The 17,120-nt window shown below is 44.5% G+C and overlaps 1 long non-coding RNA gene across 1 annotated transcript in view; it reads right to left on the minus strand.

Annotated features, from left to right (window-relative positions):
* The window catches only part of LOC137374589 (uncharacterized), a 72,391-nt gene extending 55,985 nt beyond the window's left edge, over positions 1 to 16,406 (minus strand). Inside the window, exons 1-2 of the long non-coding RNA XR_010975851.1 lie at positions 15,979 to 16,406; positions 12,025 to 12,965 (exon numbers count right to left, since the gene is read on the minus strand). This is a non-coding gene — a long non-coding RNA (uncharacterized lncRNA). The remainder of the gene's footprint in view (positions 1 to 12,024; positions 12,966 to 15,978) is intronic.
* Between the last annotated feature and the right edge of the window lie 714 nt (positions 16,407 to 17,120).

Here is a 17,120-nt window from a genome sequence, read left to right on the forward strand (position 1 = left end):
GCAGGCCGTTGGGCTAGGGGGGTGGGTGGCGAGTGCGAGCGAGCAGGCGGGCCGGGGGTAGGGGGAGAGGAGGAGAGCGCACGCGCAGCCACCACCAAGGCCTTCGGCAGCGCTCTCCCTGCTTCCCCCACCCCCGCTCTCACCCCGCTTCACCCACTCCTAGCCCGCCCGCTCTCTGCACGCGTTACTCGATGATGTAATCTGTGCATGCGCCAACCAGTCCTGGCAATGCGGAATGCAGCGCATGCGCAGAGAGTACAAGCCAATCTGACGATGTCAGCTGCCTGCTGCGTTGTCGATAATCACTTTGTTGTTTTTAAAGTATAAATTTAGGGGACTCTCAGTGCTGCTTGTCTGCACTGAGTGCTGCTGCAGGGCACAGAGTGTTAAGAAGGGAGTTTGGTAATTGAGGGAGTTTGGGAAGCAGGGGAACATAAATTAAGAAGAAAATAAATTTGCGTGCACAGAATGTACAGTGGGAGTTTGGTGCGTGAGGGAGGGGCTCCTTTCCTTCTTTCTTTCTTCTCCCTTTTTTCAGCGTCCAGTAACTGCCTTTCTCTTTGGCACAGGGGAAGAAGTTGATTGGTCAGTAACTGGTAAGTTATTTTACTTCTCATTGTAATCAAAAAATTTTAAAGTTACATTATGGCAGATCAGCTTGGCCAAGTGGAATGTATGTCCTGTGGTAGTCATGGACGCACAATGTGTCCTAGAAGAACACATCTGCAGGAAGTGTCACTGGATGCAGAAGCTTGAACTCCGGGTTAGAGCGGCAGCTGGAGTCACTGTTGTGCATCCGCGAGGCAGAGGACTACGTGGATAACATAGGGAGGTGGTCACACCGCAGGTTAGGAGCATGCAGGTAGAGATGGAGTGGGTGACCGCCAGGCAGTCTAAGAGAACCAGGCAGGCAGTGCAGGAGTCCCCTGAGTCTATCTTGCTTGCAATTCTGTTTTCCATTTTGATACTGGTGATAGCGATAGTTCCTTGGCAGAGTGCAGCGAGAGCAATGTCCATGGCACCTGTCCAGCTGCACAGGAAGGGGGAAGAAGAGTGGAAGAGCAATAGTTTTTTATTTTTTTTTATTTTAGATATATAGCACTGAAACAGGCCCTTCGGCCCACCGAATCTGTGCCGACCAAGAACCACCCATTTATACTAACCCTACAGTAATCCCATATTCCCTACCACCTACCTGCAAGAGGGGCAATTTACAATGGCCAATTTACCTATCACCTGCAAGTCTTTGGCGGGGGGAGGAAACCAGAGCACCCGGCAAAAACCCACACAGTCACAGGGAGCACCCAGAATTGAACCCGGGTCCCTGGAGTTGTGAGGCTGCGGTGCTAACCACTGCGCCACTGTGCCACCCAAATAGTGACAGGAGATTCGATAGTCAGGGGATCAGACATGCATTTCTGCGGCAGTAAACATGACTCCAGGATGGTGTGTTGCCTCCCTGGTGCCAGGGTCAAGGACATCTTTCTGGGGGAGGTTGAACAGCCAGAGGTCATGGTCCACATTGGTACCAATGGCATAGGTAGGAAGAGAGATGAGGTGCTGAAAGCAGATTTTAGGGAGTTAGGAAGGAAATTAAAAATCAGGACCTCGAAAGCAGTAATCTTAGGATTACTCCCAGTACCATGTGCTAGTGAGCATAGAAATAACAGGACTGATCGATTGAACATGTGGCTGGAGAATTTGTGTAGGAAGGAGGGAATCAGATTTCTGAGGCATTGGGACCGGTTCTGGGGCAGGTGGGACCTGCACAAGATGGAAGGGCTACAACTTAACAGGACCGAAACTAATATCCTCACAGGGAGATTTGCTAGTGCTGTTGGTGAGGGTTTAGACTAGCTTATCAGGGGGTGGGAATCTGAGGGGTAGCTGAAATTGGAAGGAAGTAAAACGGGTAACAGGAGTTAGAAAAGTTGCAAGTGACATTAGAAGGCAGGCAACACAATGGCGAGCATCAACTAGACTTAGAATGCCGAATAATGTCAAGATGACAATGTTAAGGGCACTCTACCTGAATGCACGCAGCATTCACAACAAGGTAGATGATTTAAAGGCCCAAATAGAGATAAATGGCTATGACCTAATTGCCATTACGGAGACGTGGCTGCAGGGTTACCAAGACTGGGGAATGAATATTCAAAGATATTCGACATTTAGGAAAGACAGGCAAAAAGAAAAAGGAGGTGGTGTTGCATTGATAACAAGGGATGGAATCAGTATATTTGTAAGGGAGGATCTCAGATCGGAAGAACAAAATGTGGAATCTGTTTAGGTGGAGCTAAGAAGCAGCAAAGAGCAGCAAACATTGGTAGGAGTTGTTTGTAAGCCACAAAACAGTAGTGGCAGTGTGAGGCATGGTATTAATCAGGAGATTAGAGAAGCATGTGGCATGTATAATACAGTAATCATGGGTGACTTCAATCTGCATATAGACTGTTTAACCCTAATGAGCACTAATGCTGTGGAGGACAGGTTTCTGGAGTGTGTAAGAGATAGTTTTCTAGAGCAGTATGTTGAGGAACCGACTAGAGAGCAGGCTATTTTAGATTTAGTTTTATCTAATGAGAAAGGGCTAATTAATAATCTTGTTGTAAAAGAATCTTTAGGGATGAGTGACCATAATATGATAGAATTTTACATTATGCTTGAAAGTGAGGTAATTCAATTTGAAGCCAAGGTGTTAAATTTGAACAAAGGAAATTATGAAGGTATGAGGGGCAAATTGGCTGAGGTGGATTGGGAAAATACATTAAAAGATATGACAGTACATCAGCAATGGATAGTCTTTGAAGAAATATTACATAGTTTACAGGAACTATACATTCCTTCAAGGCATAAAAATCCCAAAAGTAATGGCAGTCAACCATGGATAACAAAGGAAGATAAGGATTGTATAAAATTAAAAGAAAAGGCCTATAAAGTTGCCAGAAATAGTAACAAGCCTGTGGATTTGGAGGATTTTAGAATACAGCAACAGAGGACAAAGAAACTGATCAAGAAAGGGAAAATAGGAATGTAAGCTAGCAAAAAATATAAAAACGGACTGTAAAAGCTTCCATAGATACATAAAAAGGAAACGTTTGGCTAAGACAAATGTGGGTCCATTACAGGCAGAGTCAGGAGAATTTATAATGGGGAATAGAGAGAAGCTAAATGATTACTTTGTGTCTGTCTTCATTGAGGTTGTATTAGAGAAATTAATGGGGCTGAAGTTTGATAAGTCCCCAGGACCTGATATTCTACATCCCAGAGTGTTGAAAGAGGTAGCTATGGAGCTAGTGGATGCATTGGTAATCATCTTCCAAAATTCTATAGATTCTGGAGCAGTTCCTGCAGATTGGAAGGTCGCAAATGTCACCCCACTATTTAAGAAGGGAGGGAGAGAGAAAACAGGGAATTACAGATCTGTTAGCCTAAATCAGTCGTTGGGAAAAAATGCTAGAATCTATTCTAAAGGATGTGATAAATGGACACTTGGATAATAATAATCTGATTGGGCATAGTCAACATGGATTTATGAATGGGAAATCATGTTTGATGAACCTGTTGGAGTTTTTTGAGGATGCTACTAACAGAATTAATAAAGGGGAGTCGGTGGGCGTGGTATACTTGGATTTTCAGAAGGCTTTTGCTAAAGTCCACCACAGGAGGTTGGTTAGCAACATTAAAGCGCATGGGATAGGAGGTAATATACTGGCATGGATTAAGGATTAGTTAACAGGCAGAAAGCAGAGAGTGGGAATAATTGGGTCATTCTTGCATTGGCAGGCTGTGACTAGTGGGGTACTGCAGGGATCAGTGCTTGGGCCCCAGCTGTTCACAATATATATATCAATAATTTGGATGTGGTGACCAAATGTAATATTTCCAAGTTCGTGGATGACACAAAACTAGATGGGAATGTGTGTTGTGAGGAAGATGTAAAGTGGCTTCAAGGGGATTTGGAGAGATTTAGTGAGTGGACAAGAACGTGGCAGATGGAATATTATGTGGAAAAATGTGAGGTTATCCATTTTGGTAGGAGGACTAGATGTGCAGAGTATTTCTTAAATGGTAAGAGATTAGAAAGTGTAGATGTATAAAGGGACCTGGCTATCCTTGTTAATAAGTCACTGAAAGCTAACATGCAGGTGCAGCAAGCAATTAGGAAGGCTAATGGTATGTTAGCCTTTATCACAAGAGGATTTGAGTACAGCAGTAGTGAAGTCTTGCTTTAATTGTGTAGAACCTTGGTTAGACCGCACTTGGAGTACTGTGTGCAGTTTTGGTTCCCTTACCTTAGGAAGGATATTATTGCCATAGAGGGAGTGTAACAAAGGTTCACCAGACTTGTTCTCAGGATGGCGGGACTGTTCTATGAAGAGAGATTGGGGAAACTGGGCCTGTATTCTCTGGAGATTTGAAGAATGAGAGATGATCTCATTGAAACCTACAAAATACTTAAAGGGATAAACAGGGTAGATGCAGGAAAGATGCTTCCCCTGGCTGGGGAGTCTAGAACCAGGGTATAGAATTTCAAAATAAGGGGGAAGCCACCTCCTACATCGGGAAGATTCCAGTTAATCAGGAAGCATAAATCTGCAAGGACTTTACTGTTATTTCTATTGTTAGATATTGGTTTATCTTAGTAGTGTTTATGATTTTGTTTTAGCTTTTCTAATAAGCAGTTAATTTGTTAATATCTAAAGATACCTGGTTTGGTTCACCTCATTCGGGGGTTACTGGATTGTTCAGTTTGGCGGCTGCTTTCTTTGATTTGGAAAGCTTAAAGATATATGTTATCTGACCTGTGGGGCAGCGGGACTGAATTGACAGTGCGTTGCTCCCACCACAATCAGCATCATATATTTTGATTGGGGGCTTTGTCTTGAGCATTCGTGCCATAACAGCAGAGATTGACAGATTTCTAAATACAAATGACATAAGGGGATATGAGGATAGTGCGGGAAAAAGGCATTGAAGTAGATGATCAGCCATGATCATATTGAATGATGGAGCAAGCTCAATGGGCTGAATGACCTACTCCTGCTCCTATGTTCCTGTGTTTCCTGAGGTCACAGACGAGCTGCAGTTTGAGCGAGTAGAAGCCCTTTCTATTCAGTTATGCGGCTGCTGATCCAACTGGATTCTTGATGTCCACATGCGTGCAGTCAATGACCCCTTGCACTTGAGGGACTCCACGATAGCCCCAAATCTGACAGTCCTTTGGGCCTGCCTCTCAGTGTCTGTCCCGAAGCACACATATCCAGTGGCCCTCCTGTACAAGGCATCGGTGACACAACAGTGCACTGCTGACTGTGAAACACTACACAGGTCACCGGTGGGTCCCTGGAATGATGTAGAAGGTAAGAGCTGCAGTGACTTTGAGGGCCACAGGTATTGGGTGTCCAGCAAACCCCATCGGCTGCAGGTCATCATTTAGCAGTGCACAGAGAGGCGTCACCGCCTCTTTGGACATGCGCAGTTGCCTCTGGCACTGGTGCTCCGACATCTGCAGAGTATGTTATGTGGGGCCTGCAGACCCGCTGTCTTCTCAGGCATCAAATGTACCTTGGTGGCTGCTGCTGCTCACATCCATGTGCTTCCACGTGGGCTGTGCCTGCCTCTTGGTTTCACCTCTGATGGATATGGCTCCTCACAGCCCTTGGATCAAGAAAGACAGGATGGACCAGCCCCACCTGTATGCTGCAGGTGAACTTGGTGCCTTCAGTGGAGCAATGGCAACTAGCAGGGCATACAGTGATGTACATTGGTGCTTCAGCTGCGTTCCATCATCAACTATATTGCATGGCATGACATTGCCCATCTTAGCTTTGCATAAAAACAGGGCAGCAAGAGCACGGTCACGTTACAGACGTTGTGTGGATGCAGCCATCAGCCACATGACCTTCGACCCCACACCATTTTTGGCCCATACCCCACACAAAGGGGTCATTGTGCCCCCAAACGACGTTGGCCAATTGCAAGGTCAGCCCCCTTCACGCCTCCCCCCCAAGGTTAACATGCGCAGAGTGTGCCCCTTTACTTCAAAGGACACATGACCTTCGACCCCTTCTAAGAGTAGAAGGGCATGGGGTACCTCCCTTCTTTTTTGCAGAGTTATGTCCTGGACAGTGCAGCCCCGCACCCACCTTCATGTACTCTGAGGACTTGACGCTTCAGTGCCGCCAGCTTTTCACAGGCGTGAAAGTGAAGGCATGTGAGTGCACACGTCCGAATGAAAATCGCAACCTGCTGCCTGAATCACTATGGCCTGCATTTTAATGAATGTTAAGTACCCATCTACATAATCTACATATTGTAATGTGGGTCCCATTATCGAGCAGCAAGGGGAGGGGGGGTGGCGCCATGAAGCCTCGCCGCTGCCAAGTTCGGGACGGGCCCTGCCAGCGTCAGGGTTGGTGGCAGGCCTCATCTGTAGCGATCTTCATGCCACCCCCACCCCGAGCATCTGAGAGCTTATGAAAAGCAGTCCAGCATTTTAAATTAAACTGCAACTGTTTCCAAACTTAACATCTTTTGTAAGAGGTTTCTAACCCAAGGATTTTTTTTTTACAACCAGGATGACTCCGAAGTCCAATTCACAGCAATCATTTACAATTCAAAAATGCCAATCTTATATGAGTGAGTCTTATATCTTGAATTAAAGACTCCCTCATACCATGCCATGATAAAATGGAAATACATCATGGTCACTGATGAAATTCCAGTTTTCCCAACTTAACAGGTCAGTTAACTTTAATAGTTTAAACTTAATTCAAACCAATGCTTATTAACTGCACACAAACAGAATAGCACTTTTTTTTTCCAAAGAAAAGGTAAATTGTGTCATTTTTCTTTCTTCAGGCCCCTTTTCAAATGACTGTAATAAAACCAAAAACTAAAGAAAAGGTTATTTAACATTCTTACAACAAAAGACTTCCCACCAGCCACTTAAACAAACTTTAACATCTTCCCATATCTCCTTTATATATCCTTTCTCTCCCTTAAACCAATTTCCAATTCCTGACGTTTTCTACTTAAAAAGTCAGTAAGGCATGTCTTTAATTTAAACTGCAAAAAGACAATAGCAGATTTTAAACAAAAGTGTTTTAAAATTTCAAAGTGGATTTCTACCAGGCTGAAGCTTATCCCTTACAAAATTATTCACTGCCTTTTCAGTTTCAAAACCAACTTTAAAAATAAGAACAAAACATTGCATCAGCAACTTTAATTTAAAATATAATTCAGTTTTTATACCTCATTTCAGGATGCACAATTGTGAATTGAAATGAACACACTCAACAATCACATTCACACTTTTTTAAATTCCAAACAACTTAGAAATATTGATTCCTGTAATAGGTTAAGAATTTAAAGTCCCGAAAATCTGCATTAAATTCCCAGACCCAAGCCCAAGGAACACACAGGTTCAGCTAGTTCACAACCAAAACATGACTCAATGTTCCCACAGAAATACACACATGCAAAAATGGAACAAGTAACAGACTCAACGTTAATGTCAGAACACAAAGGGTTAATGACAGTTAGCTCTACAGAACACAAGCTACACAGATAAGGGCATTCATTCTTGGTAACTTCCAACATTCATATAGACTCAAAGAAATGACACAGTACTTACTTTAAATTTCACTAAAATCTTCTTCCCTCAACCTGATACCTCTCACTTTTTAAAATTCCAAACAACTTAGAAGAGCACTCCGGCTCTCACCCTTCTAACACTTGTAATCTGTCTCTTTTCCTGGAGCCTCGACCCTATGCACAAAGCTCTTCACCATTGGGAACACCATGACCACTCCATTGGTCGGGGTGCCTAAACACAATTCAGGAGGCTCTTCACCTCAGAGGAGAACCTGCTAAGCCTTCCCCCTCCAGTCAGTCCATCAGCTGTCACCGATCTAGATACAACATTGTTTTTGTTTTAGTTTTAGAGATACAGCACTGAAACAGGCCCTTCGGCCCACCAAGTCTGTGCCGACCATCAACCATCCATTTATACTAATCCTACACTAATTCCATATTCCTACCACATCCCCACCTGTCCCTATATTTCCCTACCACCTACCTATACTAGGGGCAATTGCTAATGGCCAATTTACCTATCAACCTGCAAGTCTTTTGGCATGTGGGGGGAAACCGGAGCACCCAGAGGAAACCCACGCAGACACGGGGAGAACTTGTAAACTCCACACAGGCAGTACCCAGAATTGAACCCGGGTCGCTGGAGCTGTGAGGCTGCGGTGCTAACCACTGCGCCACTGTGCCGCGTCCTTTTTTTTCTTATTCAGTCACTCCGACTCTGTTCAAATGTTTGTGATCCCTGAGGTCCCGAGGCGACCCCAGCGGTCAGTCAGACCTCACTAAACATGGGGTGGTATTAAATAAAATGCACTCACCCTCTGGTGTCTGCTGTCCGCGGGGACTGTCCTTTAGTCAGGACCATCAGTAAATCCTGCGACTACACCAAGTTGTTGTGAAACAAAAACCACTTCAGAATCAGGAGTGAGCTGAACTGAGAAAAATCTTTATTACAAGCAAGATGCCAAAGTCTCTCGAAAAATAAGTGTTACAGCAGAAATTTTTATACAATAACTTTATGTGAAATTAATACAGCTGGTTCCTCATATGTCCATATTTGGTTATCTCAGTATTTCTTATACACTTCGTTTGAACACTTTACAATGCCAGCTTTTCTTTGCAATTTTGCCCTCCCTAATTTTTATCTTTTACAACAGATACACAGACCTCATGATGGAAACGGTTCAGTAAAAGAAAAAGCTGTGAGAACCTTAATAACCCTATTCACCCTTCCTTTCCACATAAGTTGGCAACACTTAAAATGGATAAGTCACCTGGTCCAGATGAGATGTATGTTTGGATGCTCTTGGAAGTAAGTGTAGAAATTGTAAAAAAGATTCTGGCCTCAATCTTCCAATCTCCTGAGATACAGGGGTTCTGCCAGAGGACTGGATGGTTGCAAATGTTACAGCCTTGTTCAAACAAGAGGAAAAGGATAAACCTGGTAATTACAGGCCAATGAATTTAACATTAGTGTTGGGGAAGCTTTAAGAAATGATAACGATAAAAAGCAAGAACATTAACAGGCAGGTCAGGAAGCATCTCTGTAGAGACAAAGAGAGTTAACATTTTAGGTTGATGACCTTTCATTATAACTGCAAAAAGGTTAGAGATGTAGCAGGTTTTAAGCAAGAACAGAGGAAGGGAAAGTGGGGAGGGGAGGAAAGAACAAAAGGGAAGGTCTGTGATAGGGTGGAAGGCAGGAGAGGTTAAATGACAAAAAGGATGATGGTTCAAGGCAGAAGGAGATGTTATTGGGACAAGTAAAAAAATACAATATGCATCTAAAAGAGATGTGAATGGGATTTGCAGAATCATTACCAACATATGACATTGAAGAAAAACAGATGCAGGTGCAGTATTCTTTAGCAGGGCCTTCCGAGGTTACAAAACCCAGAGGTCATCAGCTTAGTGCATCTCAGCAGTCAGAGCAGTGATCTAAACATCCTGTCTCTGCCTTTGCCCAAGCCACAGGTGTTACACCACATAGGAGCTGTAGGAAAAGGAAGTGTTCAGCTTTGTAGTTGCACATGTGTGCATGAGAAAAGGCTCTGTTGTTAAGTTTCTGTTCTTTAGGTAGGTCACATAAATATTATTCTTTTGAACTACTTCCCCATCTTGCCCATTCTTGCCTTTTAACTTGTTTAATGATAAATGTGAAGACATATGGAGAACTGTAGAGATCTACAAGTGGTGGTTGTTTATTTGCAGGACTGCTTTGTGTCAGTGGCATTGCGGGGGATATAGGAGTAGAGGAAAGGTGACCACTGTATGTGGTTCTGACATTGGTCCACTGGTGTAATCTAAGTGAACCTTACATTAGTAAGCAAATCCCTGGTATCCTGAGCAGCAATGTTTTCTGCATTGTCTCCATCATCATCCTCCTTCTCCTCCTCAGAATCGTTCACAGACAATGTACGCTCTTCGCCTTGTTCTTCCTGCAGGTCCAAACCTCACTGCTATGCAATGTTGTAGAGGGTGCACTACACCAGGACCATTTTGAAACCCTGGCTGTTGCATACTGAAAGGCATCTCCAGGTCTGTCTAGGTACCAGATTTCAGCAGTTAGGGAGAAAGTTAAAAATTAGGACCTCGAAGGCAGTAATGCCTGGATTACTCCCACTGCCATGCTAGCGAGAGTAGAAATATGAATATAGGGAGGATCAATGCATGGCTTGAGGCAGGGTGCAGGAGAGAGGGCTACAGATTCTTGAGACATTGGGACCAGGGGTTCTGCAGTAGGAGGCACCTATTCAAAAGGATGGGTTGCACCTCAAGTGGACTGGGCCGAGTGTCCTTACGGGGAGGTTCACTAGTGTGATTGGGGAGGGTTTAAACTAAATTGGCAGGGGGATGGGCACCAGTATATAGAAGTAGAAAAGAGGAATAAGGTGCATTAAAGGAGTGAGATTGTTGGACAGTACTGGAGAAGGAAGTAGTTCCATATTCGATAGGAGCATACGAAGAAGGGCTATGAGGAATGCAAAGACAGGTTTACAATGCATGTATGTAAACGCACAAAGTGTGCTGAATAAGGTTAGTGACCTACAAGCATAAATAGACATGTGGGAATATGATATAGTGGCAATAACGGAAATGTGGCTTAAAAATGGTGAGGACTGAGCGCTTAATATACAAGGACACAAAATGTTCAGAAGAGTTGAGGAAGGACAAATGGGAGATGGGGTGACACTGCTGATTAAGGAAGACATTGTAGTGTTGGAAAGAGAGGATGAACTTGAGGGGGCAAAGACAGAATCCATTTGGTTAGAGTTGAGAAGCAAAGAGATGATCATACTACTGAGATATTTTATAGGCCTCCAAATAGTGAGAGAGAGATAGAGGAGCAAATATGCAGGGAAATCACAGAGATGTGAATGAACTAAAGAGTGATGATATTGGGGGGACTTTAATTACCCAAATATCAATTGGGATTTTGTTAGAGACAAGGGATAGAGGGGGGTGAATTTCTGAAATGTGTTCAGGAGAGCTTCCTTGATCAGTATGTTCTTGGTCCAACTAGCAAGGAGGCATTGTTGGATCTGGTGCTGGGAAATGAAGTGGGCCAAGTGTCAGTGGGGGACCACGTAGGTAAGTGTTGTTGTATTATGTTGCTTTAAGGGAATGTACAGAGAGTGGGTGTGATCAATGTAAAAGAAACTGATGCCACGTAGCATGTGACTGTGCAATTGTAGTTTGTGGATCCTGAGGCTCGACATGCCTCATGGGCTCTCCTGTAACATATATGTTTAGTTTAGAGATACAGCACTGAAACAGGCCCTTCGGCCCACCGAGTCTGTGCCGACCATCAACCACCCATTTATACTAATCCTACACTAATCCATATTCCTACCACATCCCCACCTGTCCCTATATTTCCCTACCACCTACCTATACTAGGGGCAATTTATAATGGCCAATTAACCTATCAACCTGCAAGTCTTTGGCATGTGGGAGGAAACCGGAGCACCCGGAGAAAACCCATGCACACACAGGGAGAACTTGCAAACTCCACACAGGCAGTACCCAGAATTGGACCCGGGTCGCTGGAGCTGTGAGGCTGCGGTGCTAACCACTGCGCCACTGTGCCACCCAATTTAACAGTTCTAATCTTCAAGTAAAAGAAGCTAGCTTGTTCATATGAGTTGTCTCAGTGTGGTTGGTAGATTTGTGTACAGCAAGTAAGGGAACATAATATGGTGGCAGCAGTGTGCGTTTGAAGACGGGATAATGTTGCAGACTCATAAAAGTTTAAATTTAAGAAGTGGAACAGAGAATTGGGTTTGTGGTGCTCTACTTCAGCACAAGAGCAATGATAGCAGCCTGTTCAGGGTGACAGAAAGCCACAGTAGAAGTGTGGGACCACACGGGCTGCAAGAGCACAAAAAGGCAAATATCTTCAAAATATTTAAGCAGCATAGTGAGTACCTTATTTTACAATTGTTGAACTGGGACTTCAGCAGAAGGAGCAGACTGGTCCAGCATCACTCTGTCCAAGTCACTGCAGGTTGGTCCAGGGTGCAGGGGCATTCTAACCCAGCTGGAGATAAAAAGATCTCGTCCCAGTGGACTGCTTCGTGGACAGGGGCCGAACACAAGCGTGGGAACTGGTAAACAGCACCACTGGGTGGTAAAATCTGGTATTGCAGGCTCAGGGAGCGTTTTGAGATACAGTGCTCCTGAACACTGTCTTCGGTGTTCCGAAGAAGGGTCACTGACCCGAAACGTTAACTCTGCTTCTCTTTCCACAGATGCTGCCAGACCTGCTGAGTGATTCCAGCATTTCTTGTTTTTGCTCCTGAACACTTCCTGGGAAACAGCACCACTAGGTGGCAAACACTGGAACTGCAGGCTGAAAAAGATCCTGAAACCTTTCAAGGTAATTGAGTCCAAATCCTTTTTAAGGTGGAAGAGCTGTGGGAGATATAGACCATCAGAAACATGACCACCAAGTTCCCCAACATGGCAGCAGACATCATGTCGAAATTTAAGCTTTCCCAACAGATGGTGGAGCTATGCTTCTTAGACTTAGCTGTTGCAGGCGCTGTCAAGCAGGCGGTTAAGATTAAGATTGTTGTTGGTAAGCAGGGGCTGCATAGAATTAACACATTAGGGCTATCCGAGAAAGATGAGAAGGATCCTGCCAAACTTTGGAGCACACTTGAGGATCAGCTTCACGTAAAGATGAACTTCCGAATCCACCTGTTGGAGCTAATGACTTACAGACAGCAGCCGGAAGAGTTGATCGATCAGTTCATTGGCAGGAGCCATGACAAGGGTAGAGACTGAGACTTCTCCGAGGCTGAGCTGTCTGAGAGGATTATGGAACTGCACATAGCTTCAACAATGATAGAAGCTTTCCGAAGGATCTTTTGAAGAAGAAGACAGGTAATAGCATTAACACATTGCTGAATGAAGGCAGAAAATACAAAGCCATCGTGCCTGGACGTCATCATCTGCAGGCACTAAGTGTGAGTACAAGTATTAGCGCAGTGGCCAAGGTACAAAAACCAAGCAAACCATGTGGGAAAGGCAGTATCCTGTACCCACCGCAAAGTTGTCCTGCATTCCAAGACCTTTACAAGATGTGCAGCTTAAAAGGACATTGCATGCACCAGTGCAGGAACAGTGCAGTTCTGATAACACAACCAGAGGGTATAGCAAGCCACGAGCCAGTAAGTATGTGCAGCATGCAGGGACCAAAAAGGGATGCACCAGAACGCAACAGAAGAACAAGCACACACATGAAGTCAGCGGTAAGACAGACCAGGGCAAAGAGTCAAACAGGGGAAATTTTCAACTTGAAAGTGAACAGGCTCTCCATATTGTTAATGTGACACAAAGTGTGGATGCTGTCACGCAAACAGAGGCATTTAATACAATTAGTATCATATGCCTAAAGAAAAGCAGCAAACATAAACTCACTGCCAAGATTGACAATGAGGTGTGTGCAAGCATCATGCCAGTTTGAATTTTAAAGGACGTGAATATCAGCTGTTGGGAGTTGATGGTGCAACCCACAATGGCCAGATCAACAGCCTACAACAGATCACCCATCTATTGCATTGACACAATAACACTGAGGTGCAACTACAGCAGATCTGCATGGTCCTCACAGGTTTTCTACCTAGTGGACACGAGTGGACCAGTGGTAGCAGGGTTACCAGTGTGCAGGAAACTGAACATTGTAACCATTCAGAGGATCTCCAATGCATCAATTTGAAGTTTTCCACTTTGATCGGACAGACCGAAATGCAGAGTATTTCTTAAATGATGAGAGGTTGTGAAGTATCAATGTCCAAAGGGACCAGAGTGCTCATGTTCATAAGTCACTGAAAGCTAACATGCAGGTGTATCCAACAATCAGGAATGCAAATGTTATATTGACATTTATTTGAGTGCAGGAGTAAAGAAGTCTAGCTGCAATTGTTTAAAGTCTTAGTGTGACCACACCTGAGGTATTGGGTACAGTTTTGGTCCCCTTGCCTAAGGAAAGATATACGTGCTATCGAGGGAGAGCAATAGAGGTTCACCAGACTAATCCCTGGGATGGCAGGATTGTCCTATGAGGATAGATTGAGGAGTCGGGGCCTTTACTTAGGAAGAGGGTAACCTAAAATGGCTGGTCAGGGAAGTTTCTGAAGCAAGCTGGGAAAGAGAATGACCAAGCAAAGCGAACCCAAAAGTCTGAAAAAAGTCTGAATTTGTTCCGGTGTAAATCAATCAGTGGATAACTGCAGACGCCTAATATGGGCGATTTACATCATGTCTGCAGCCAAAAGATACCAAACTCAGCCGTTCAGTGACAGACGAGAGGTACTAAAACAATGGAGGTGGTAAACAGTTTATCCTGTTTTGCACAGAACTGATATCTTCTGAAAACACAGCATTAAATTGTTTAAAGAAAGACAGATAAGTGACAAAGAACAGTTAATGAGCCCCACAGATGACCTCATAACTAGAGGGGGCTCATTTGAATGTTTTGGATACTGAAGGAAACCATATAAAAGTGGAGGTTTGGAGCCTCTCTTCAGTGACAACTGTCCAGACCAACCATCGGACAAGAACTACAGACCTCGAGCCAAGGGATCGAAGGGGGATCGAAGGAGGATCGCCCGTCGGATATCGTGCCTGGCCAGCCATTCCGGTTACGGGTAATATTTCAGCTTTTAGTTCGAATCGCTTAAGTGGCAAGCCAGGGACTTGCATCAGCTAATCCAAGAGGCTAGCATTTCGAGTACTTAAATGAAGTGTGTTTAATGTGGATTGAAAGTGAAGTTTCGTACACGTGCAAAATCGATTTAACTATCTCATGAGAGCATCCAAATTGAATAAAAATAAAATTGCACTAAACTCTGGTGTGGTCATTGTGTGAAACCAAGTCAACATTTGGCGTCCCTGGGTGGTCGGGACTTGAAGTGAGTTTGTTAAAACCACAGTCTCGTTTGTGCCCGAAGACGTGGTTGGACACAATGGCAGCGTCAGGAAATAATAATTGGTATGGAGTATTAACAAAATACCTGCATAAAAAGGGGTCAGACTGCGTGAAATTCTTAGAAGCTCCCCTAGAGTATGGTCAGGAACCAGCAGGGGAACAATTATGGCAACAGGTTAGTGGGAAACTAGGCAAGAGGGTCAGTAAGATTAAGAAACATCTGCCTATTGCCTGCTCCCTCCACTTACTGCGAGAGGTAGAGAAGCAAAATGAGATTTTACAGGGGGAAAAGGACACCCTAGTGCGGCGAGTAATGGAATTAGAGAGACAACTACAACAGGAACAACAAAAAAATGAACTTAATCTGATACACGAGTCAATTTCAGAAGGAATGTGACAAACAATATCAGGAAAAGGAAACAGCTAAAAGGTCTGCAAAGGTAGCAGAAGCAAATATCAGTTTCCTGACTAAAGAAAACACAGATCTGAAGACAGCAGTCAGAGTATTAGATCAGAGTAATGAAGACCATAAGGCAAGGGCCGGCGATCATACGGAATGTAAAAGGGAAATTGATAGATTAAGGTCCCAGTTATCGATGCGGCAAGGCATGATCCATGCTCTAAGGGAAGAAACTGAAAATGACGAGCCAGATTGGGATAATTTAGAGGAAGAGGCTGCAGCATACGGTCATAAAGCCGAATGGCCCGGAACGGGACCCCTGCCGCCGGATCCGCGTCCACCTGACGGACCCTCGGCTCCGCCAGGAGAGCCGGAGGACGGGAGGATGTGTCCGGTTGTGACGATCCGCACTCAAGCTACGGATAACAACAATCAAATGAGATATGAAAGCCCAGTGGGAATTACCCCGTTGAAAGATATTTTAAAAGATATAAAACCCTTTTAGGCTGGGGAGGATCCAGAAGAATATATACAACAGTGTACTCACTTGAGACAGCTGCACGGGTTGAATGACAATGAGGAAGTTAAATTACTGATGGCAGGGCTCAGTTTGGTAATCCGTCAGCTCTCCTGGAGACGCAAAGTTCTGGAGGGGGTGCTCTGGCAGACGTATGTAATGCTATCAAGGCAGCAGGAGAGTTCGATAATGGATGTCCAGTAGAAGCACTAACTAAGTGTAGACAAAGGAAAGGCAAACATCCGACCCCGTTTGCAAACCAATTGTGGATCCATTTTAAAAATGTTTTTCATCCTCAAAATGAGCGAGGGGCCCTAGAGGCAGCCGATAGTTCTAAATGGTGCAACGCTCTGGTTATTCATGCCACCGCCGCGGGCAGACAGAATTGCGACAACTTTGACCCAAGCGATAACGACCGAAGTCTGGGTCCTGAGGCAATTGACAAAAGCATAGGAATGGGAAAGTAGGGAAATGGATCAGGTTAAACAAAAAAAGGGAAAGATAACTCCAGGGCATGAGCGAGGGTCTGAGATAATGTGGAAGAATGAGGGAGGAGAGGGAAGGAGACAGGGATTGGGAAAGTAACATCCCCAAAGAAGGGAGCCTCCTCCAGCATATACAAGAGGAAACGGGAACAGTGAAGATAGACAAAGGGAATGTTAAAACTGTGGGAAAATGGGACATTTTTCCAGGTCTGTGATATGACGTTTATCCCCACGCAAGGGCAGAGACCGATTAACTCAGCACCCCTACAATTGGAGGGACCACAGAGAAGAGGGGGGTAGTAACACATATCCAGTAAATGCAGTATTCCACCAGGGAACGTATGTGGGTCTCAATGTAGACGCCGCAGAAGGCAGGGAAAATTGGGAGGAAGGCTCCCACCAGCATGATTGACGGTGTAAGGCCTCCTCGGAATGGGTGTGTGGAGTGAATTGGGATGGTGTGGGAAGACCGACTGTTACCGGTGGGGTTGGAGGCCACCCTACTACATTTTTATGGGACAACAGCGCATCCCGCACTCCCCTCAAAACATCCATGATGCTTAATTTTGATTGGAGACCTCACAGCAAAATTGTTTTAAGCGTCTTTATTGGTCACTCTCAAGAGGGAGTGGTTACAGAACCATTAATTTTTGAATTGGGACCTTTCCGTTGTGAACACCTGGTTGT

Source organism: Heterodontus francisci, chromosome 10 (genome assembly GCF_036365525.1).
Source record: "Heterodontus francisci isolate sHetFra1 chromosome 10, sHetFra1.hap1, whole genome shotgun sequence".
Classification (NCBI taxonomy): Eukaryota; Metazoa; Chordata; class Chondrichthyes; order Heterodontiformes; family Heterodontidae; genus Heterodontus; species Heterodontus francisci.